Source organism: Aythya ferina, assembly GCF_964211825.1.
Source record: "Aythya ferina genome assembly, chromosome: 13".
Taxonomy (NCBI): Eukaryota; Metazoa; Chordata; class Aves; order Anseriformes; family Anatidae; genus Aythya; species Aythya ferina.
Window position 1 is genome coordinate 20,582,675 of NC_140311.1, and position 23,300 is coordinate 20,605,974.

The following is a 23,300-nucleotide window of genomic DNA, read 5'->3' on the forward strand; positions in this document are numbered from 1 at the left end:
AAAAAAAAAAAAAAAAAAAAACAATATAAAACAACAACAACAACAACAACAACAAAATAAAAAACAAAGTGCAGGGAAGACAAACATTAGCTCTAACACAGTACATTTTTCTATGTGTTTATGTTCCTCAGCACCTTCCAATCACCAGCAGTACCACAAGGCTGCAGTCATCCCTCTCCTGAGTTAGAGCTGTCAGAGCAGCACAACACTTACAGGCATGCATGTAAGTTGGGTGTCTTCACATTTTGTTCATTTTCACAGCAGTATAGATTAAAATCTTATATGTGAAAGTCTTAAATATGCCCATAGTTTGTTTTTGTTGTTGTTGTTGTTTTGTTTTTAGATTAAGTCATCCTAACTACACATATGGTTATCACAGAAGTCTGTTAACAGCCAGCCTAACACAGGCATCGCACGCTGCTTTCCAATTGCTCTGGTAAAAGTCGCAGACCATTGCCAGGATGGGATGCTTCCAGTTGCATTGTTTAGATAACCCAGTCCACGTTTTGCTGTTAAATATTTGGTATTACTTCACAGATACATCACAGTTACTTGTAACTGACAAAGCCAGCAAGTCTTACTTTGTCATACGGCTTCAGCACTATCTGCACAACAGCCAGGTGTGTGGATACATACTTGGCATTCATTCCTGACAGAGCCACTGCCCCTTCTTCAACATACAGGAACCTATGGAAGCACTGGAAGCTTGTCTTCCAGTTTAAGGGTAGATATACCCTAAACATCCGATCTGGACACAGATGAGAAAAGCTGACCTACCTGGAAGTTGCAAATAATTGTTAATGGTGAGTTTATTATTTATACCTGCAAAATCAGGCTTAGCTGACAGCAATCAACCTGTCAGAAATACACAGGTAATATTGTGAACGTGTAAGAGGAGAGAGCATGGTACAGCAGTGCCAAGTGTTCATGATTGCTTGGGGAGAACTTTCGGAATGAAGCTAAACGCACCCCATGCTTAAAATTTCATGAAGCCTGCATACATGAAGTGGTCCATTAAGCATATACATGTATTCCTGATTAAGCTTGAAGAAAAAGATGTGTCATTTTCCAAGCATGTTTCTCAGGGTACAGCCATACACATTTTTGCTCTGGAAGTGACAGTACTAATAACATTCTCTAATATTACTAAGAGCATGACTAACACCAGGTTTTTGATAAGCTCTGAAGCTCACATGTTGCAAAATTCCTGTCTCCAGAAAGTCAAGCCAGGAATGACTGTGTGATTAATGGAAAACTGGTGTGTCTGAATGAACCTTCAGCAAGGATCTAAAGATGAGGACTCCAACAATACTCTGTAAAGTTTAATCAATACTTAAAAAAATAAAAATAATTATATAAAAAATGCCTTGTTACATGATTTTATTAACTTCTAACTCTGGGTAATTTTTATGGCCTGGGCATTCAGCTTTAAGCAGTTATTTCTGTGAATAGCTCAGCTTGGGCAATTACAAAATAAGGTAAATGTGTATATGCATAGTTGATTTAGCATGTAGTTAATTTCTTTTTCACTAATAGTTCTTAATTTTCCTGTTAACATAGATATACAGAAAGTTCTGAGGAAAAAATGCAGATTTCAGAAGCTGCTGTTTTGCTTTGATTTTAAACAGCTACAGACTTGTGGGGCAGAGCTAGTCATATCCTTACCCTGTCTCATCCACAGTCCTGCCAAGCTTAATGAGAGCTTTCACATACGTGTTGTGAAAAGATAAAATCACAGGTAGTCTTCTTCACTAGTCTTCAGAGGAACATGGACCAGAACCTCCTACATTAGCACCAGCCAGGAAAAAACAGGCTGGGCTGGGCATCCTGACCATCATGGCCTATTGCACTCATATATCATTTACCAGCATACAAGCTGTTTCCAGTTAATAGCTGTTCTGACATTTTTCATCTACCACCGTACTATCAGAGGAGCTCAACATGATAAAAATTTCCCCAAGTAGTTTTTTCCAGAGAATGGATGTATTTATTACCAACAAGAATAAAAATGGCCAAGTTTTTTTCATTAAATAGCTTTGATTGATAAAGCTTGACAGGTCTTAGCATGTCTGTTTACTTCAGTTTATGGTAATCATTTGATTCTTCTCTGTCATACCCAGAAAGCTATTTTAAAGCGTAAGATTTCTACTGAGCACTGAACCTCACAACAAAAATTGATTTTAGCACATACAGTACTACTGGTGTCTGATGCTGATGAATTACCCTGCTAGTGAAACACAATTTCCACTAAATCAACAAATAGTTTGCTATAAAGGCCATAAGATTCACTCAGTTTCTACAACAAAAGCTCCCATTTCCTCTTGATTAGTCCTTGTAAGCAAGTTTCAATAGATAAAACCCCTGCTAGCTAGCCGTATGGTGCTCTTAGCCATTTTGAAAGGGGGGGATGACCCAGAAGTTAATTTAAGTTGTATGACCCAAAGAGTCTGAGGCCTCTATTCGAAGCTCTTGTATTTTATGATCACAGAAAATTATGTGTTCACCTAGTAATCTCCCAACACAGATTACTGAAAAGTAATCTTTCAAGCACTGAGAATACTGCTGATAGTCTCCCCAAATCCCCTCCAAAACAAAAGAGAGATACCTAATTGGAAGATAACACTTTCAACTGAATTCTGAATTATTTTTATGTTCTATACTACTCTCTCATTTTTAAAACCTACAATAGCTCAGTTTTTAAACATTATTATTATTATTTAATTTAAGATAGACATATGTTGAGAAGTCAAAAAGACAAGAAAAAATAAACCATTAAGATTCAGGATTTGGAAATCCTTTTTGATGCAGCCATTTTGCTTCAGAGTGAAATGCAGCAGGGAAAACTATTGCTGAGACATTTCAGCCGACAAGGAGATGCGGTGCTATATTCTCTCATAGTCACTGAATATATTTCTCCTATGAATGGGTGAAATATTGAAACTTAATTTATTGCTGTAATATGAAGCACAACGAGACAGAACTTTTCAAAATAAACTGGCAGAGCGCATACAGTTTGGGATATTCTCCTGACATACTCCATCAATAAGCTTAAGTTCTTTATCCGGTGGTTTTCACCTGGCTGCAACACTACCACTCCAGGATCAAAAGCAACTCAGACCCCTGTTACCAGTATTCTTACTCAGTACAGATGGTTTCATTCTTATCAGAACATCATTCTGGAAAGAGTTTGTTTAAGCTGTGTCATCCATAAACTTGCATCCATTTGCTTAGGAACTTTCTGTTATTTTTAGTGACATACATAGCAGGATCAAGTCATCTGGAAAACTACTTTCTCCTTTTGGTTTTTGATAATCTACTCAGTGAAATGTTTCTTCTTTTAACTCCACATGATGCCATACTCAAATTGGAAAGAATCAGGATTTAAGTCAATAAGGCAGTACAAACAGTGTTAGAAACATATTTTACTAACTGTGAAAAAGTCAAGGTGTACACTGAATGCAGATTAGTAAAAAGCCAGGAAACTTTGTGTTTATTGATCCAGCATTTACAGTTATAAAGTAATACTATAACAGTAACAGAGACTCACCTATGTTATGTGAAACTGAGTTCTAGCACATCAAAAAACAAAACAAAACAAAACAAACAAACAAACAAACAAACAACAACAAACAAACAGACCCAAAGAACAATAAAAATCACAACCCTACCCTGATTTCTGAGTCTGACCAGTGGCTCTACCCCACAGGAAACAGCCAAACACTGGCTGTACAGCATCACCCATCTTACCTATCCTTCTTTGTTCACCAAAACCAGGAAAATTCAGTTCATCTACCACTTGCTACAGAGATATTGCACTGACTTTCAGAGCCAGAATCACATGGTATTTTGTATGCTCCTTTGTGTTTGTGTGTGTGTGTGTGTGTGTGTGTGTGTGTGAAAAATGAAAGTTACGTGACTTAACCAACCTCCAGTTTTAGAAAAAAAAAAATAGAATGTGGTTGGTCATCTCCTGTAACTGAGCCTGTTTCTTAATGATTGCAACAATTAAAGCAGTGCATACTAGTACATCATGACAGCACAGAATTTACAATGAAAATGCCCAAACTCCACCCACAAGATTTCCTGAGATGTTAGTTCCATTTTCTACTTCATCATTTAACACACAAGATTGCAGGTGTTCACGAGCTATTCCAATAGCAAGTCCACGAGGAGTGAGCTTGCACGAAAAGCCATCAGCAATCCCCTGCACTATTCATTCCCCCTTCTCAACTCACAGTTTTGCAGATAAGACCAGCAAGCAGAGACACATGCTGTAAGTAGTATCATTAGAGCAAGGCTTCCACATGACACAAAGCAATTATAGAATCTTAATTAACAAAGGGGCCTTCAAACAAGAGCATTCAGTCCCACTGACTCCCTGAGTACGGTCAAGACCCTGGTCCCTCTAGGCAGGGCCCTCTGAAGAGCAGAGGCATACAAACCCTTCTATTCTGTACGGGGTTGAAGTTATTTTATTCTTTATTTTATTCTTTATTTTATTCTTTATTTTATTCTTTATTTTATTCTTCACAGGCACTTCTGTTGTGTAGATGATGATTACTTACAATAATTGCAGAGATTCTTTACCACTAAAGAAAAAGGATAGCTACTAAACAAAGTAGCGCATACATGTATATTGCCTGCTCCAGGAAAACTATATTCTTCAGATTTAAGGTCCGTAGTACTTTCCCTTTCCCACCTATCACTCCCATTTGTTATTAGACTTTATGTCATTTCTCTTTGATCCCCTTTGTTGCTGCTTTTTCTTCATCTCGTGTTATATGCCTACTTATTTTTCTTATTAAAGCAGTAATCACCACATCATCATGAAAGCTGCTCCCAAACAAGCATCTCCAAGGGTCACATTCTGTTGTGTCCTAAGAGTTCTTGGCCCCACTCCCATCTGAGCACATTCTGTTTCTCAATTTGTACGTGAGCGAAATTTCACACCATTACCTTTCATACTGTTTGAAACAAGTCAGTCTTAAGATACTACAGTGGCAAAACTCCTCTGTCCCTCTCAGCAGCATGAAGACAGCTCCCAGGATGAACAGGATGCCCAAATCTGCCAGGAGGGGAGTGCAGTGATGATGGAAGCCTGCCGAGATATCCCCGCAATTCTCAGCTGACATACCTATTTTACACAAAAGCCACCCTGAGGATATTAACAGGAGCTACTCATCCATCAGACAGGCAAAAAAAAGCCAAGTGTCCCTCAAAGACTTGTGTCTAAAGGCTAGAAATTGCCAGAGAAATGAGTTACTCCTACTAATCAACCTCAGCGGCCAATTCGAATCTGTTTTTACTTTTCAATCTAAAACATGTTTATTGCTCTCAGTTAATCATAGGTTAGGGTGGGCTTTTTTCCTGAGATATTCATGGACAGATTATTCATTATGCCCAATTAAATGAGCATTAGAGAAAGATGCCTCCCTCATCACCAAATCATTTCAAGAAAGCTGTATGGCCTGTGCTAGGCAGGAAGGCAGGCAAGATGAAAGCAAGTTCAGACTGGCACGCACAGTTGGACTGGTACAGAACACATACGAATCAGAGCTACAGATACTAGTAAAATAAATGGAGAAGGAATTAGTGGAGTAATTACAACATTCAAGCAAGGGGAAGGAGGTAGTAGCATGCCAGTGGTAAATGGCACTGTGCCCTTTATGATCAGAGGTGCCCAGTTCACGTTTCCTGCACCAAAGCTCATTGCAGTCATAGACCAAGGGTCCTTCTACAGCCAGCCTCTCTGCACAGACGGTCCATTGCATCCTTAAGGCTCTGCAGAAATTTATGAAGCTGGATACAGGGCTCAAATATCAGAGCACCTTGAACTACAGAGATCTTTGGCCATAGACACTGATCAACAGCTCTGCCAACATCTCTGATACAAAATTCCTTCTAGGTCCCCCACTAAGAGGGCTGTTGAGCCTTTTTGCCTCTGCCAAGGTCACTGGACCATGAAACATTTTTGGCCAGGTTCCCAAAGGCAATGTGGCTTACATTGTTGAGCTGTTGATCATCTTCCCCTCAACTCTCAAGCAAACTGTCACCAAACCAATCCTGGAGGTGCTAAAACGTAATTTTTGCAGAACTTGTAAGAATTTAACTGGAGAGGAGATGCATCCAGGTTAATGCCACACCACTAAAACAGTAGCTGAACTAAACTGGCAGCCAGCAGGGAGCCATGAGGCTCTGCACTTCCCTGCAAGCAGCAGCACCAATCATTGCCAGGAGTTATGCTTATTAAAGATACAAAATGGAGAAAGCTAAAGGATAAAATAAAAGCCTTAAGAAAATGGCTCCATTTCACTGTTAATGGAACACGCGCCACTAAAGCAGCCTCTGTTTCAGTGTATTCACATCAGATAAGCAGGTAGTTGGAGTGGCACCTTCTAGAATACAGGGTTTTAGGGTCAGAGTCACGACATTCGAGTTGCTTTTAAGAATCAGGAGTGTGCATATCCCTTCGAGGAGGTAATAGAAGGAGACGAGGTTTCATTCACAGGATATATCTTATTTTACTCCTATGATGATTTAGATGAGGCAAAAGTATCTTAAAATGCTTCTGAAACTCCATTTGACAAGCTCACAGAGTTCAAACCACTTTCCTTCAATAAACTGGTTATAGCCCTTTTTTAAATGTCATTACATTTAACATTGCTGCTTTGTTTCCTATAGCATTCATCTCAGTTATTGACAGTCAGCAGCCATACTGAAGATGAAAGGAATTTTCTTGCTATGATTTAACACATTTCACATCCTGATAACTTTTTCTTCATTCCTGCTGTTTTAAACAAAACTAGCTAGAAGCACCATTTATGTCTTTTACTCACAACTGCTGGCTGATAAAACAGAAACACATCCCAGGGGCAGTTTATAATGTTATCTGTCCCCATTAATTTTTAAAGTGATTAATGGTTGTTCAGTTATATAGTAAGTATGAAAGTTTTGGTGTTCCTAAACAACAATTTCCCCAATTTCTAACAGCCCACTGCACAGACATGACAATGCAACCAGCTGTAAAATTGCTCACAGACAAATACTTAATAAAGGGCTACCAAAGAAGCACTGATATATGTTATCATCATACTTGCATTTGGCTTTACTATTTCTTGTTTGTTGAAAAGACGCATTTTTAAATGGTGGTTGCAACCCCTAAAGTGCTGTTTAATGAATTTTAACTCTAACACATTCAAAGGAAAGCAAGGAATGAATTTGCTAATGTAAGTTATTTGTGCCTCCAGTTTCCTTGCTTTGTGCCTTGTATCATCTCAGACCACGGTAAATCAGTAGACAAAGAGCAGCATTATATGAAGTATTTTAAGATATTTTAAAATCCTGCTACAGTTTTAGTTGTAGTGCACAAGCTTCCCAATAACCCTCTTTTCATGATTTGGCAGCAGTACAGTTCACATCTGGGAGGAAGGACCAGACCTCATTTTTCCCTACAAGTTCCTCAGCCTCTGAACTTCCATACCTCCATCCCTTTGTTCAGCTCAACAGTCCCTCAGCTTCTACCTTTGCTTTTAAGCAAGGTGTCAGTGTTACTAAAAGAAATGGAAAGTGTACAATGCAGTTTATACACAGGAAAGTACGGCAATTATTTGTATTATCATATGCTACACACATACTGCAGCACACAGCCTACCATACAAGTAGCTTGTCTGGGTAGAGGCGATAGCGTAGCAGAAACCAGCACAGATTAACTCACTGTAGAGAAGTTGTGTACCAGGACAGCATTGCACCACGCTAAAAGGCAAAAAAGAAAAACAGTTCCTACCCCAAACAGTTTATTTTCGTAATACAAGAGGTGGATACAAACAGATGGGAAAGGAGGAGGGAATAAGACAACACTCTGATCAGATCAGCCACCAAAGTGCTGTCAAGTCTTTAGGAGGCAACCTGCCAAAGACAAACTTTAATGAGATTTTTAAGGGGGTGGATGCTCATTAATTTTATGACAAAACACATAATCATTTAAGGCTTACAAATACAGTTCATTACAATGAATAAAGTGCCCTTCTATTGACTAAGAGGAAATAGAGTGCGTCCCAAAGTAGAAAGTAAGCAATTGCTGTTGTCTTAACTAAGAGTAGAGAGAGTGGCTGTGCAACCTACAAACCTAGATGCATGTGCAGACCTTGTCAAAAGGACTGTGAACAACCCTGATGCTTCCTCACTCTCTCTTCTGGAGAGGAAAACATACACACAAATAAACACAGCCCAGGATGGAATTGGTGGATGGAAAGCAGAACTACCCTGGTTTCCCAAGTGTACCACAGGCAGCTTCCTGACCCATCTTTTTAGTCCTGCTGCCATTCTACAGCCTGGCTCAAACAACGTCAGTGAGGATACAGTTCTTTATGTCATTTCAGTTGTCAAATTACCCAGATGTATCACTACCATGGATAGCAACTCCTATTTTAAAAGACGTGTTTACAAACCTGCTTCCCTTCACGCACTGGAGAAGTTTAACATGCCTAGAACTCCTAGAAAAAGAGACGTAGATTTTATACTTTCTTAATGAAAGGCTTCTACTAGACTTTCAGAAGAGCAGGAGTTCTTACCATCCGAGGTCCTTCAAAAATAGAATCTGTTGATTTACAATATAAGTGTTGGATTTTTTTTCAAACTGTAATTTTCAAATATAATGAAGACAATCCTAATTATAAAATCTAACGTGATAGATAATAGTTTTTTTGTTCAACACAAGGTCATCACTACACACAAAGAAGCAAGATAGATTTGGGGCACTGTTTGCTTAAGGGCTAATTCTCATTCCAAATAATGATTAACAGGAGATCAAAAAAAAAAGAGTGATGTTGAAGAGAGTAAAGCAATTAAATGATAAAACACAAGTGGAAAATGAAAAGCATTTGTAGCTAAATGAACATACACCAAGTGACCAATGGTTTCAGGGGATTAGATTCTCATGGTAATAATTACATATTAATATAATCAGCAACAGCAAATATTCACAATTCAATTGAAATGAAATGGCAGCACACAAAACCCTGCATCCTTATGGCCATTCAGTCCATTAAACTAAACTGAAACCTGGTACCAATGTATACCCGTTTTTGAAACCATTTTGCTACCTTTACTTGCCTGAACAGCATTTTCAAACACAAATGAGATCAAGTATGGTTTGAACTGAGGATTTTGCAACTTGGAAAAAAAAAACAAGACATTTATTAGACTTAGACACAGATACCCCTTTTGCCACGCAAATTCATTCCTTTTGAAGCATCCAGGACACACAGTTTACATACTACAGCTCAGAGTAAGCAGCTCAGCCTCAGGTTTCCAAATTTTTCATTTTAAGATCAAAACACAAGTGCCCTGTGACTTGCCTGTTCCACAGTAACACTAATCAGAAAGCACTGTGATTGTGAAACCATGGATTAACATTGTACTGACTTTCAGTTCTAGGTTGACCACAAATGGAGGACTGTTTTCTTCCTTAAACTGAAGACACACTGAATCTTTACCATGCTATTCATTCATCCTCTTTACAGGTGTGCTCTAGCAAGAAGTGCTGCAGTCAGCTCAGCAGTACACATATCACTGGCAACTTCCTCAGGGAAACACCCCTGCACAGCTCCAAGCATTACTGGACCTCACAATCTAAAAGAAAAATAGGAAGAAAAGAATCATTTCAATGTTATATTACTAAGGAAAACATGTGCTCCAGAAAACAGTGTAAGTAGTTCATAAAACAGGCTCAATTTATTCTTGTCTGAAAAGAGCTAGGAACAATTTTGTTCCTATCTGTCTTTGGGATGAGATCAAACTACACTGCCATGACTATGTGAGATTGAAAACAAACACCAAAAATATTCCAGTTCTACCTGGACTGAAGTCTATGTTGAATATGGCATTACTACATCCTGTTTAGAGCATGAACTAGGTCTGTGGTCCACACGTATGTATGTAAGTATATACACATACATAGATCTATATACAAAATCCCACCTCCAGTTCCTTCATAAAAAGAAAAGAAAAGAAAAGAAAAAAGTAAATAAATAAATAAATAAAAAGACTGTTAATCTAAAAGTCAAAGCTTTTAACCAACATGCTTCTTGCTTAGGAACTTTTCAGTTAGCTCTAGAATGGGAGTGAAGACTAAGAGCCTACTCACATCATTTGCAATGCTGTGCCCTTCAGCCTGTGGTTATTGCCCACTCAGTAGGGACACAGGGGTTAATTAGACTACACTGCAGCTAATCAGGAAAGTCCAAGCTACTAAATACTTCTCATCTGCATGGAAGTTGCATCCAAATGCTGATGATTACAAACCGCATTTATGAGTACTGAGAAGCTACGGAGCCTAGGATGTAACAGAGTAAACAACTCGAAGCAAAATTGGGCCCAACACCCTTCTCATTCATTCTAATAGAAAAAAAAAAAAAAAATCAGTAGAAGGTAGAAATAGAAACAGAAACCCACTGCTGCTGTCTCCCGTCAGCAGCAGAAAGAGACTCAAGTGAACACTAGAGGCAGAAGATGAGGCGGCAGGGAAAAGGAGACGCAACTTCACTAGCAGACCAATGTTGTCTGAAGATGGCTGACTTAGTCAAGACCAAAATATTTCCCTTGCTTTTTAAGCAAGGGCAGCATAAAAATGTAACAAAAACACAAACGAATGAAAATTATGTTCTATGACATCCTGCCCTGTTCCTGGCACTCATTTGTGTATGCCTTATCAGAGCAGACTGGGGCATGACACTCTGATATATCATTATGAAAGGACAAATCGTATGGAGTACATGTGTCACTGGCACAAGATACCTCCCTCCTCTCTTCTTGAGCAAGTGACAGCAGAACCGGAGTGGTGTTTGCTCATCAAATAGGGCCAAGACGAGGGAATTTGTAGAGACAGTCACAACACTGAAAGGGACTTTAAAAACAATATATAGCATGGGAAGCGTTGCAACGTAGAGCAGCTCTGGGGAGAGTGGCAGAGGGGTGCAAGACATGCATGGCTGCTTCAATGCAGGTGGCATTACCAGTGGTGCCATTGCCCCACATGACCTGCTGACTGCCCTGCAAGGGTGATTAAGGAGTAATCAGTTCCTCACCTGCCTCCTCCTGTCCCCAGCCCTGTCCAAAGTGCAGAGTCCCGACCTCGGAGGCTGCCCAAGGTGCTCATAACCCTGCTGCAACCTGTTTTCTGTCACATCTATTCTCACCTTATCATTTCCCTCAGATGGTTTCATCCTTTCCTAATCTCTTTTGGCCTTTTCTAATCTCTCCTCATAGAACACAAGCATGATTCAGTTGTTCACACCCTAAAGAACCTGACCTTCAACTATACTTTGCTCTTGCATTTCAACTTGTAGCATACTTTTTGCTTACTATTTCTGTACCTCACTTGGCGTTTCTCTGCATTTGTTCTAACCAAGACAAATGACTTGCTCATGTCTCAGGAACACCACTCCACTCCTGTTGTCCGGTATGTGGTATGCAACTACACTGCTGCTCTTGAAATCTTGTTTTTTCCTCAATCCTTCTCCTCTCACTTTTTAAGGTAATTCTTTGGTGATCTTAGGCAGATTTTCCTCAGCCACAGATTCCGGCAGGGCTCCATAAACGTAACTTTGGCCTTTATTTTTTCCTTCTGTATCACTTTCCCCCAAAGAACACCAGCTGCAAGCTCACAGTTTCTCAGCAAAGAGAGGGGAGTTGAGTCAGAGATTCACTCCTCCGCTCTTTGGTTCTACAAAAGAAATTTATTTGCATTCAGAAGTCTTTGTCCAGCTTTGACTCACTTGTCTGAACACTCTGGCATTATTTTTTCAAGTCAGCACAGGGTGACTACATTCAGAAATACAAAACAAGGCTCTCAACTATAGATAGATGGCCTGCTAGTAACTTTAAAGTAACTACAAAAGGACCAATAAAAACTTGTTGATGGAATAGGCAGCAGTGTGAATCAACACCAGAGTGACAATGAAATTTCAGAAAAGGTTTTTAGCATAGCTTTAAGCTATGAATAACAACTAGTAGGAGGGTGCTAGGATGGTCTATTCCCAACTAGTGAACATCTCAAATTTAGTTTTAACAGTAGACAAAACGAACCAGCATTTCAGTGCCTCATTTGCTCTGCATCATGATGTAAACTCATTCAAAAGAACCTTTCCAACTTAAGGTTGGGGGTGTATGGAAGCAATCTTCATTTCTGCAGAAAGAAAGGCAAGTTTTAAAACAGGGAGTGGAAGGAAGTCCTTCTGCGTTTCAACTGAAGGGGCATAAAAGCATCATAACAGAGTTAGAAACCGCTGTGAAACCTCCTACAATTAATGTCTCATCCTCACTGTGAACAGAAGCCATCAGTTCCGGGGGAAGAAACCAAAAACTCATTGACATCACATCCTTATCTAACAACTATGGAGCAATGAAAAAATAATTCAAGATGTAGCTTCTCAAGGAAAGAGAAATCTCTAACAGTGAAAAACAAAGTTCTCCATTACACTTAGATGGAAATAGAAATATCTGTGCTTTTGCTCAGCTATCTTGAATCAAAAACAAGATTAAAATCATTTTGTGAAGCTATCAAGATCTACAGTGGCAGAAAAACCTTGTAATTCAGTTACTGAGCTTATCACAGCAAATGGATTGGTGAAGCCGCATCACTAAATCATGAAAAACTACAATGTCTAGAAGTGTTGGGTAATATCCCCCAAAAAAGCAGGATGTAGCACTGAATTCTGTCTCAGCAAGGCACTGCCAGCTGTCACTGAATTTATAGGGCTTTTTCCGGAGTTCAGTGCTAGGACAAAAATGGCACTTATCTTCTGCTTTTACAATGACGTAAAAAGTCATCCCAACTTCTCCAACAGACAGGATGCAATATGAGCAGCACTGCCAATCATGCAACTTCAAACTGATCTGAGGGCTTTGTGATTTTACCTGGACTTTGCATGGCACTCACTGTCTGAACACGCCCCTCTGACAGACTCACTGGCGCACCTCAGTTAACTAAACCCATGCTCAGAGAGCTCACTCTTTAGCTACTTCACTGCTCACAACTATACGTGGACAATGACTTTTCTATGACAAAGTGACGCGCTGGGTGGATGAGGGAAAGGCTGTGGATGTGGTCTACCTTGACTTCAGCAAGGCTTTTGACACCGTCTCTCACAGCATTCTCCTCAAGAAACTGGCTGCTCTTGGCTTGGACTGGCACACGCTTTGTTGGGTTAGAAACTGGCTGGATAGCCGGGCCCAAAGAATCGTGGTGAATGGAGCCAAGTCCAGTTGGAGGCCAGTCACTAGTGGCATCCCCCAGGGCTTGGTGCTGGGGCCAGTCCTCTTTAATATCTTCATCGATGATCTGGACGAGGGCATTGAGTGCACCCTCAGTAAGTTTGCAGATGACACCAAGTTAGGTGCGTGTGTCGATCTGCTTGAGGGTAGGAAAGCTCTGCAGGAGGATCTGGATAGGCTGGACCGATGGGCTGAGGTCAACTGCATGAAGTTCAACAAGGCCAAGTGCCGGGTCCTGCACCTGGGGCGCAATAACCCCAAGCAGAGCTACAGGCTGGGAGAGGAATGGTTGGAGAGCTGCCAGGCAGAGAAGGACCTGGGAGTGATGGTGGATAGTCGGCTGAATACGAGCCAGCAGTGTGCTCAGGTGGCCAAGAAGGCCAACGGCATCCTGGCTTGTATCAGGAACAGTGTGACCAGCAGGGCTAGGGAGGTGATCGTCCCCCAGTACTCAGCTCTGGTGAGGCCGCACCTCGAGTACTGTGTTCAGTTTTGGGCCCCTCGCTACAAAAAGGACATCGAGGTGCTTGAGCGGGTGCAGAGAAGGGCGACGAAGCTGGTGAGGGGCCTGGAGAACAAGTCCTACAAGGAGCGGCTGAGGGAGCTGGGCTTGTTCAGCCTGGAGAAGAGGAGGCTCAGGGGCGACCTTATCGCTCTCTATAGGTACCTCAAGGGAGGCTGTAGCGAGGTGGGGGTTGGCCTGTTCTCCCACGTGCCTGGTGACAGGACGAGGGGGAATGGGCTTAAGTTGAGCCAGGGGAGTTTTAGGTTAGATGTTAGGAAGAACTTCTTCACTGAAAGGGTTGTGAGGCATTGGAACAGGCTGCCCAGGGAAGTGGTGGAGTCACCATCCCTGGAAGTCTTCAAAAGACGTTTAGATGTAGAGCTTAGGGATATGGTTTAGTGGGGACTGCTAGCGTTAGGTCAGAGGTTGGACTCGATGATCTTGAGGTCTCTTCCAACCTAGAAATTCTGTGATTCTATGATAAATAATGGGTTGATTTTTCTTTACACTTGCTAGTGTGACAAATGGCAGTCCTAACTTGGCAATATTCCTCACTGGAAATGAATTGCAAATTCAGACTGACTTCATCACTGACACAAGAGAACACTGCTTGCATTTTGGTCATCAAATCTAACAGACATTTTCCCAGGACTGCAGCAAACAAATTAGATCCAGGTCCCATTTACAGAAGATGACACCTTTTCAGCAAAGGAAATGGAAAAGATCTATTTTTGCTGAGGCAGGAACATGAACACTCAGTCCAAAACGTGCAGCTCAGGACCATGAGCTAAGAAACACGCAAAATTTAACTAGAAATTGAACACATAGAAATTGAACACAGCTTTGAGCTTGCAATGCTTTTCCTATCTCAATGAACTTTAAAACAGAATCAACTTTTTGGTACGCTTCCCATCTAGCAAAATAAGCAAGCGTGTCTAATTAAAGAAACATTTTCATTTTCCTCCAAAATATACCCAAAATACATGTTTTTCCTGCCAATGTGATTATTATGAAAGGTAAGAAGAACTTAGGCTCAGGCTCAACAAAGCTCCACATATATAAGTTCCTGGCTTATTCCATCAGACAACTCAAAAACCAAAGTACAGATTTAGTTCGGCAGCTCAACAAAGTATCTTGGTATCATTTGTGACACAATTGTTACTCTGATTGCAGGAAGCGCTAAGGTTATTAATAATAATCACCAATTCATTCCATTTCTTTTAGACTCAATGCCTAAGAATTTGAATGGCTTAAAAGTGATGCTATAACAAAGATTTTAGGCTTCTTTAGATATTTGCTTTGCTAGAGTTCAGAGCTATGTAAGTCTAAACATTCAGTACAAAACCTTCTTGAGGAAAGCTTGCATGCATACTCTGAACAGAGTTTAGCAATGCCTGAATAAAGTCTGGAGCTCTCACCAAGACTGCCAAGCTCCCCAGGACTGAATCGCACCCACTGCTTTCCCTTCCACGAGTACTGTATCCACAACGTAGGAATTCAGAGAAGCTGTCTAAGGAACATGTCAAACATCCTTGTTTCTTTTTCCAATACTGGTACTCTGAGAAAGGGGACCTCTTCAGCAAGAGGACTTCATATCTCTAGTTCCCATTTAAAGCATAAAGAAATTTTGGCTGTCTTCATGGAAGCTAAGCTAGATTCAGTCCACTCTTATTTTCCCCTTGGTTTGCTGGTAGCTCTCTTCAACCTCACAGAAGCTGGTGGCACACACTGCAGGTGCAAGGGCAATACTTCCTGTCTGAGAGCAAATCCCTAACACAGCACTTCCATGATCGTACTGTAAAGGACTGAAGAAGATTTCTTGTTGAATCCTTGGTTTCCTCACAAACAGATCAAATAAAAAGTAAAAAATATGAAAAGAGAAATGACATGGGCCAGGAGACAGCCATGCCCTTAGCTGCTTGCATAGAACTTCCTGATAGCAAGAGGAAAGCAAGTCAGAAGTGCGGTAACGCTTCAGCATGTGAAGAACAGACACACCTCCCTCTCTGCACACACAAATTATACAAAGCCCAAGAACTATTTAAAAGTCAAGGTTGGCTCAGACATGCAACATTCTGAAAGTATTCTGAGCCCTCTAGCGATGTAGAAAATTAGTGACCTGGCCGCTCTTCTCCTGGGAGTAGAAAAATGTTTCTCACTACAGTTAAAGCTGAAGTGATGATAACACTTTGCTGACTCCTTAGGCAAGCAACATCTTTGTATTTGTTTGATCTACAAAACCTAAATTAGCTGAGCTGTATATGAAAAGTGTAGAATTTATTAAACAACTTTTCCCTTATTTTATTTTAATCTTAGAGACTGTATTGCTTTTGGGAAGCATTATGACCCTATTACTACCCTACTTGCTACCCTTACTTACATCTATTAATTGTTTATGAATTCATAGGATATCATTTATTCTGATAGCATTGCACATCTTCTCAGAGTACTTCAGCTAGCCACGTGAAAGTAACAAATTGAGTAAAGATGGGAGCTGGCCACACGAACTTGGAAACAGCACAGATTAACAAAACAACAGCTATTTTATTCTTCTCCTGTTTTCCTAGTTTGCATTAATGACCTTAGTCAAAATGAAGTAGATCATTTTCCTTTCCAATATTCTTGAGCAAAGCAACCCTCCCGGCAAGAGCTTCTGTCACCCTGCAGCATGTCACATCACCTAATACCAGCATATGGTAAATCCTGGTCCATAGAAAATTTTCTCTGTTGCTTTAAGCTGGTCTAGGCAGCATTCATGGGCTCATGGGACCCCTGGGAGCCCAGAGACCCAGAGCAGACAGAAGGACACAGCCAGGACAGCTGCCTGCCACCAACAGCCAGAGCAAGCCATACCTGCCCCAGAGACACCTGTGCAGCATCCTATATCCCAATACCTTTGGCAGGCTACAGAAAGGTGCTCCAAGAGGACTTTAATTTTTTAAATGCTAACTGCTCTAATTTCTCATGGTAACCACCACATTATACTTCTGAGAACCACATTTAATCTCTCCTATAAAAGTTAAGGCCATGATTTTCCCAAAGGTAGGAAAATCCATTGCATTTTAAATGCAGAGAGTGAGGCTCAGAGATGCACCATTTAAAAAATAAATAAAAAAATCTGCTCCTTGAAAACAGGTTTTCAGCTCATGCACACTGGCAAAAGACCCTGCTCCATGCTAGGGGAAGGGGATGTTTTGGTCCACAGCCAGAGCCCCACAAGTTCCTCCAAAGTCAGTTTCATTAGCTGAAGGTTTTTTTGGCAGCTCAGTTTTGGAGTTAAGTAGCTACCACTGAAGTCTCACTTAAGCATTCAGTTTAATCTGTCCCAATGTGATTAGTAGCACACATTTGAGTGGAATTCAGCAGACTCCTACTGCAGAGACTTCTGAAAATCCCTGTATGAGGCTTCAGAAAGAGTACTTGAGATTGGGATGGGGAACACTTTTGGCCCAGGGAACATTGCTAGCAACAGCTCAAATAATAAAGAAGTAACTGCAAATATTAAATTCATATATAAGTATATATAGAGATAAAAAGTGCTTCTTGGAATATTTTTAGTTAATTTGCACAACATGAAGTGTGCCCCAGTAAGAATACAAGGATACTGACCCTGTGAATATTTTTGTTATTTCCAGAATAACCCATGTAAAATAGACTTTGGTCAGATGCTATAAAACTTCACTGTGCATTCCTTTTAGAGCACCTTTGAGGACAACTTCATGTGTGTAAGCAAACACTTCTCCTGGCTAGTCCTTGGTGGTACTAAAAGAAGCTGCCATTAACCACCTGGAAAAAGAGAATGGTTACCTGTTTATACTAGACTTCATTAATTAGCAACACTGCTGAAATAAACACTTAAATGTTAAGCACTAAAAACAAAGAAAAAAAAAAAAAAGCAAACACAAAAAGGAGTAAGGTGCCCAGCATGTAAGGTGGACTGTGTGCTGTGCCTGTTACCACAAAGGAGTACTGCAATGAAATAGGATGTTAAATTAGTTTCAAGAGACTGCAGTGATGCATGAAATTATTTCTTATGCAGTGCTGCATAGATCCTTTTCCCATGGGAATGCAAACCTTCAGAGATAGCTACAGAAAAAGGACTGTTCAGAGGGGCTGCTAAAATTGAGTTTCCTAAAGACACGGGGCATGTGAATTTCACTAACTGCTTTATTCCTGAAACCCCAGTTTAAAGTATCAATAGCAGTGGATTTAAGTTTAGATCAGCTTCCATGAATAGTTTTCTGGATTTCTTTCCAGCAGCACCACACTGCATGGCTAGATTTCCAATCTATATCAGAACTAATTTTCTATATTGCTACTGTACTGAAGTGTCAGGCAGAAACATGTTTGTTCCACAACCAGAAGGCACTAACAAAATGAAAGCCCATCAAGAAGAGAACATAAAACCACCTCTCAGCAAGTATTATGAGTGTCTTTTCACATTGTTTTACTGAAGGAAAAACCTGCACACTTGCCTTGTTCTTGATGCAAGCTGCTCTTACAGCGTGGGCAGTGTACTGTAGGGAGAAGTGGGCAGCTGCTTACAGAACAGTCACTACCGAAATGCAGAAGGAAACGACCACCTCCAAGATCTCCCCACAACAGCCCAACACAATTTGCAACACCAGGACAGGAGGAGAGCTGCATGTCCAAAGGGTGACCACAGTGAGAGGCGATGCACAGCAGCACAAACTGGCCAAGAGCCAGGACCTGCTCCCCATCCTTCCACAATGCCTCTGCTCTGCAGCTCAGGTTTTCTTGTACTCTGCTGCCAGGATTGCAACAAGATCGCAAACCCAAAGCCCACGCATGTACACACACACACTTCCTGATCAAATGTAACAGAGCTAGGCTGCAAACACCCAAGTAGACCTGTGCTGATATCTTTGATGGCACTGGGCTGTGCTTGATATATCCATCCATCCATCTGGATGGATGCTTGCATGCTGATTCCTATTGCCCAGTACAAATACACCCTTGCCTCTCCTGCTAGTTTGAAGCCTTGCTGTGCCAATGCTCAGTTCTCTATAACTTCTGATATTCTGACTGCCAGTATTTGAGACAATTTTCCTTATTAAAACCATTTTCAGCATTGTTACACACTGTCCTTTTCCATTGCTGTTTCCAGACATGAACAAGACCCCTTTTTGGCACAGGTAACAATAATATAACAGCCTCAACAATCAGACCTTAATAGTTATTACTTCTAGGAACTGTTGTCACATTTTGCAAAAAATATGACCCCTCAAATGAAGCAGAAAAAGAGAATTGAAGCTTTTGTCCTCCCCACTAGACTAAGCTGATACAACCTAAGACATCCTTTTTTTTTTTTTTTTTTTTTTTTTTTTCTTCTGCACCTGCAGGATTGTTGATCAAATGTCAATCAGTTCTTGGCAAGGTGTTAACTACACATGGAGCAATGATCCCAGGATCCCAGCTGTCTTGATGCCACCTCTCTGCAGAAATTGCATTCTCAGTGAAGCTAAGGCCACTCCAAGTGAGAAAATAACCAAACAGGATCTATACAAGTAGAATTAGTTAGATTGAGGGCAGCCCTAAGGCTAGGCCTAATCAGAGGGTGTTTTGATGCCCATGTTCCTTCACAGCCTTGTAAAAGTAGGGCACAGCAGTAGCCTAGAGGCTGGGGGAATTGAGGGGATGCAGTCCAGATGGTCCTTTGGGCAGGCAACTGGTTTTAATGGACAAGGAAATGAGCCAGCAAAGCTTCAGGTAAGTCAGGAATTGTCCAACAGCAAACTAAGCCCAAGAGATCAGAAGAGAAATAAAACACAGGAAGAGCAGACGGCTCCTTGCAGCACTGTGGATACATGCTGAATGCTCAGAAATTCAATGTATATTTTGGAACATCCATCAAGTCTGATGAATATTGAGGATTTGGGATATACAGCACTGCCTTTCAGAATCTACAAGAACTCAGACCTAAAGGGTGAAATTCAGATTAAACCCACCTGTTAACACAGATAAAGCTGATGGCTCAGATCAAAGGATCTGAGTAGTGAAAGAAAGTCACCAGTTATGCTAGCCTTTTTACATCCTCTTATCTGTTTTTGTTTGTTTGTTTAATTCTTCATTCTAAACAATCTCCAGTATGGCTAGACCTCAGGAGTCCATTCAACATTACCTTTAAAGGTTTTATAATGCTAATTAATAAACTCATCCACTTAACACTATTATTATAACCAAGATAGAATCATCTTTTAAGGAAAATAACAATATTAAGCGACAAGCATGAGAGATTCACCTCTAAAATATTCCTTAATGTCTGACAAACTCTCAGACACTAAGACTGGCTAGGCACTCACTCACATTGTGCTCAGCTTGGATATTTACCCAGTTAAAGCTCCTGTTCTCCAGTAGCCCATTTTCCAATTTTGAGCAAGATGCAAGTGATTCAATTCTCCTTCCACAGAATCACAGAACTTCTGCAGAGCACAGCAGAACACCTACTCTGAATATTTTCCTCATTGCACATGGCCAATGACTTACAGAAAACTAAGAACGTGCCGTCTTGCCAGAGAATCAGGAAAGGGTCAAATTGGAACAAGGTCAGTCTCCATTTAAACCTACCAAGTTTCCAATTCAGAGGAAAGGTTTAGACCAATCAACCCCATATTCACCAGCAACACAGATAAACACAAACAAGGCTACTGGCACAAAATCACTTGCATTTCGTTTGTGCTCCACGGAACTCACTGATAAAACTGGATATCCTCTAGCACAAAGTATTTAGGCACAATAGCATAACACACACACACTACACAACTCTACTAATGACTCCGTCCCTGAAACATCTCACAGATTTTTAAGAAATTCAAGCCAACTACTGAAGTGACCCAATACTGATGCAAATTCAGAGGACCTGTTCTACTATGTTCCTCCATGTTCCACTTTCTCTACTGCTGAAGAGTAGAATTCTGAATCTCACAGTGACATTCTCACAGTGAAGCAAAATATTTGCAGTGTTACAGCAGTATTTCACAAAGACTTTATGCCTGATTGCGTTCTGCAATAAAAAGTAGGAGAGTAATTAGTAACTTTTTTATGGAAATTTAACCAAAATTATAATATAGCATATAACATTTTGCAGCGTTCATCCTTAGCGAACAACCTAGAACCTAGTGTAATGAAAAAGAGGTTTCATTTACAGAATTTTTGACAGCACTGTGAGTGGGCCTAGTTCTTGCTGTGCAACAAAAATGGTCCTGCTTACACTGGAAGCAGGTATCAAATGTGGATTTTGTTTTTAAATACTTAATACCCAAAAAAGTCTTCCAGGCACAAGTAAGTCTTCTATACCTTGTTCTTTGAACAAATAGATGACAACCGCTGTATTGGACTTTCGGAGGGCTGACTTTGAGCTGCTCAGGACACTAGTTGGTGGAGTCCCTTGGGAGGTGGTTCTGAAGGGCAGAGGGGTCCAGGAAGGCTGGACGCTCTTCAAGAGGGAAATCTTAATGGCGCAGGAACGGCCTGTCCCCACGTGCCCAAAGACGAGCTGGCGGGGAAGAAGACCGGCCTGGCTCAACAGAGAATTGTGGCTTGATCTTAGGAGAAAAAAGAGGGTTTATAAGCTTTGGAAAAGTGGGCAGGCCACTAGGGAGGACTTTAAGGATGTAGCGAGGCTGTGCAGGGAGAAAATTAGGAAGGCCAAAGCTCATCTGGAGCTCAATCTGGCTACTGCCGTTAAAGATAACAAAAAACGTTTCTATAAATACATCAACACAAAAAGGAGGACTAAGGAGAATCTCCATCCTTTACTGGATGCGGGGGGAAACTTAGTTACAAGAGATGAGGAAAAGGCGGAGGTGCTCAATGCCTTCTTTGCCTCAGTCTTTAGCGGCAATATCGGTTGTTCTCTGGATACTCAGTACCCTGAGCTGGTGGAAGGGGATGGGGAGCAGGGTGTGGCACTCACTATCCATGAAGAACTGGTTGGTGACCTGCTACGGCACTTGGATGTGCACAAGTCGATGGGGCCGGATGGGATCCACCCAAGGGTACTGAGGGAACTGGCAGAGGAGCTGGCCAAGCCACTGTCCATCATTTATCAGCAGTCCTGCCTATCGAGGGAGGTCCCAGTTGACTGGCGGCTAGCAAATGTGATGCCCATCTACAAGAAGGGCCGGATGGCAGACCCGGGAAACTACAGGCCTGTCAGTTTGACCTCAGTGCCAGGGAAGCTCATGGAGCAGATCCTCCTGAGAGTCATCACGCAGCACTTGCAGGGCAAGCAGGCGATCAGGCCCAGTCAGCATGGGTTTATGAAAGGCAGGTCCTGCTTGACGAACCTGATCTCCTTCTATGACAAAGTGACGCGCTGGGTGGATGAGGGAAAGGCTGTGGATGTGGTCTACCTTGACTTCAGCAAGGCTTTTGACACCATCTCCCACAGCATTCTCCTCAAGAAACTGGCTGCTCTTGGCTTGGACTGGCGCACGCTTTGTTGGGTTAGAAACTGGCTGGATAGCCGGGCCCAAAGAATCGTGGTGAATGGAGCCAAGTCCAGTTGGAGGCCAGTCACTAGTGGCATCCCCCAGGGCTTGGTGCTGGGGCCAGTCCTCTTTAATATCTTCATCGATGATCTGGACGAGGGCATTGAGTGCACCCTCAGTAAGTTTGCAGATGACACCAAGTTAGGTGCGTGTGTCGATCTGCTTGAGGGTAGGAAAGCTCTGCAGGAGGATCTGGATAGGCTGGACCGATGGGCTGAGGTCAACTGCATGAAGTTCAACAAGGCCAAGTGCCGGGTCCTGCACCTGGGGCGCAATAACCCCAAGCAGAGCTACAGGCTGGGAGAGGAATGGTTGGAGAGCTGCCAGGCAGAGAAGGACCTGGGAGTGATGGTGGATAGTCGGCTGAATACGAGCCAGCAGTGTGCTCAGGTGGCCAAGAAGGCCAACGGCATCCTGGCTTGTATCAGGAACAGTGTGACCAGCAGGGCTAGGGAGGTGATCGTCCCCCAGTACTCAGCTCTGGTGAGGCCGCACCTCGAGTACTGTGTTCAGTTTTGGGCCCCTCGCTACAAGAAGGACATCGAGGTGCTTGAGCAGGTGCAGAGAAGGGCGACGAAGCTGGTGAGGGGCCTGGAGAACAAGTCCTACAAGGAGCGGCTGAGGGAGCTGGGCTTGTTCAGCCTGGAGAAGAGGAGGCTCAGGGGCGACCTTATCGCTCTCTATAGGTACCTCAAGGGAGGCTGTAGCGAGGTGGGGGTTGGTTTGTTCTCCCACGTGCCTGGTGACAGGACGAGGGGGAATGGGCTTAAGTTGAGCCAGGGGAGTTTTAGGTTAGATGTTAGGAAAAACTTCTTCACTGAAAGGGTTGTGAGGCATTGGAACAGGCTGCCCAGGGAAGTGGTGGAGTCACCATCCCTGGAAGTCTTCAAAAGACGTTTAGATGTAGAGCTTAGGGATATGGTTTAGTGGGGACTGCTAGCATTAGGTCAGAGGTTGGACTCGATGATCTTGAGGTCTCTTCCAACCTAGAAATTCTGTGATTCTGTGAC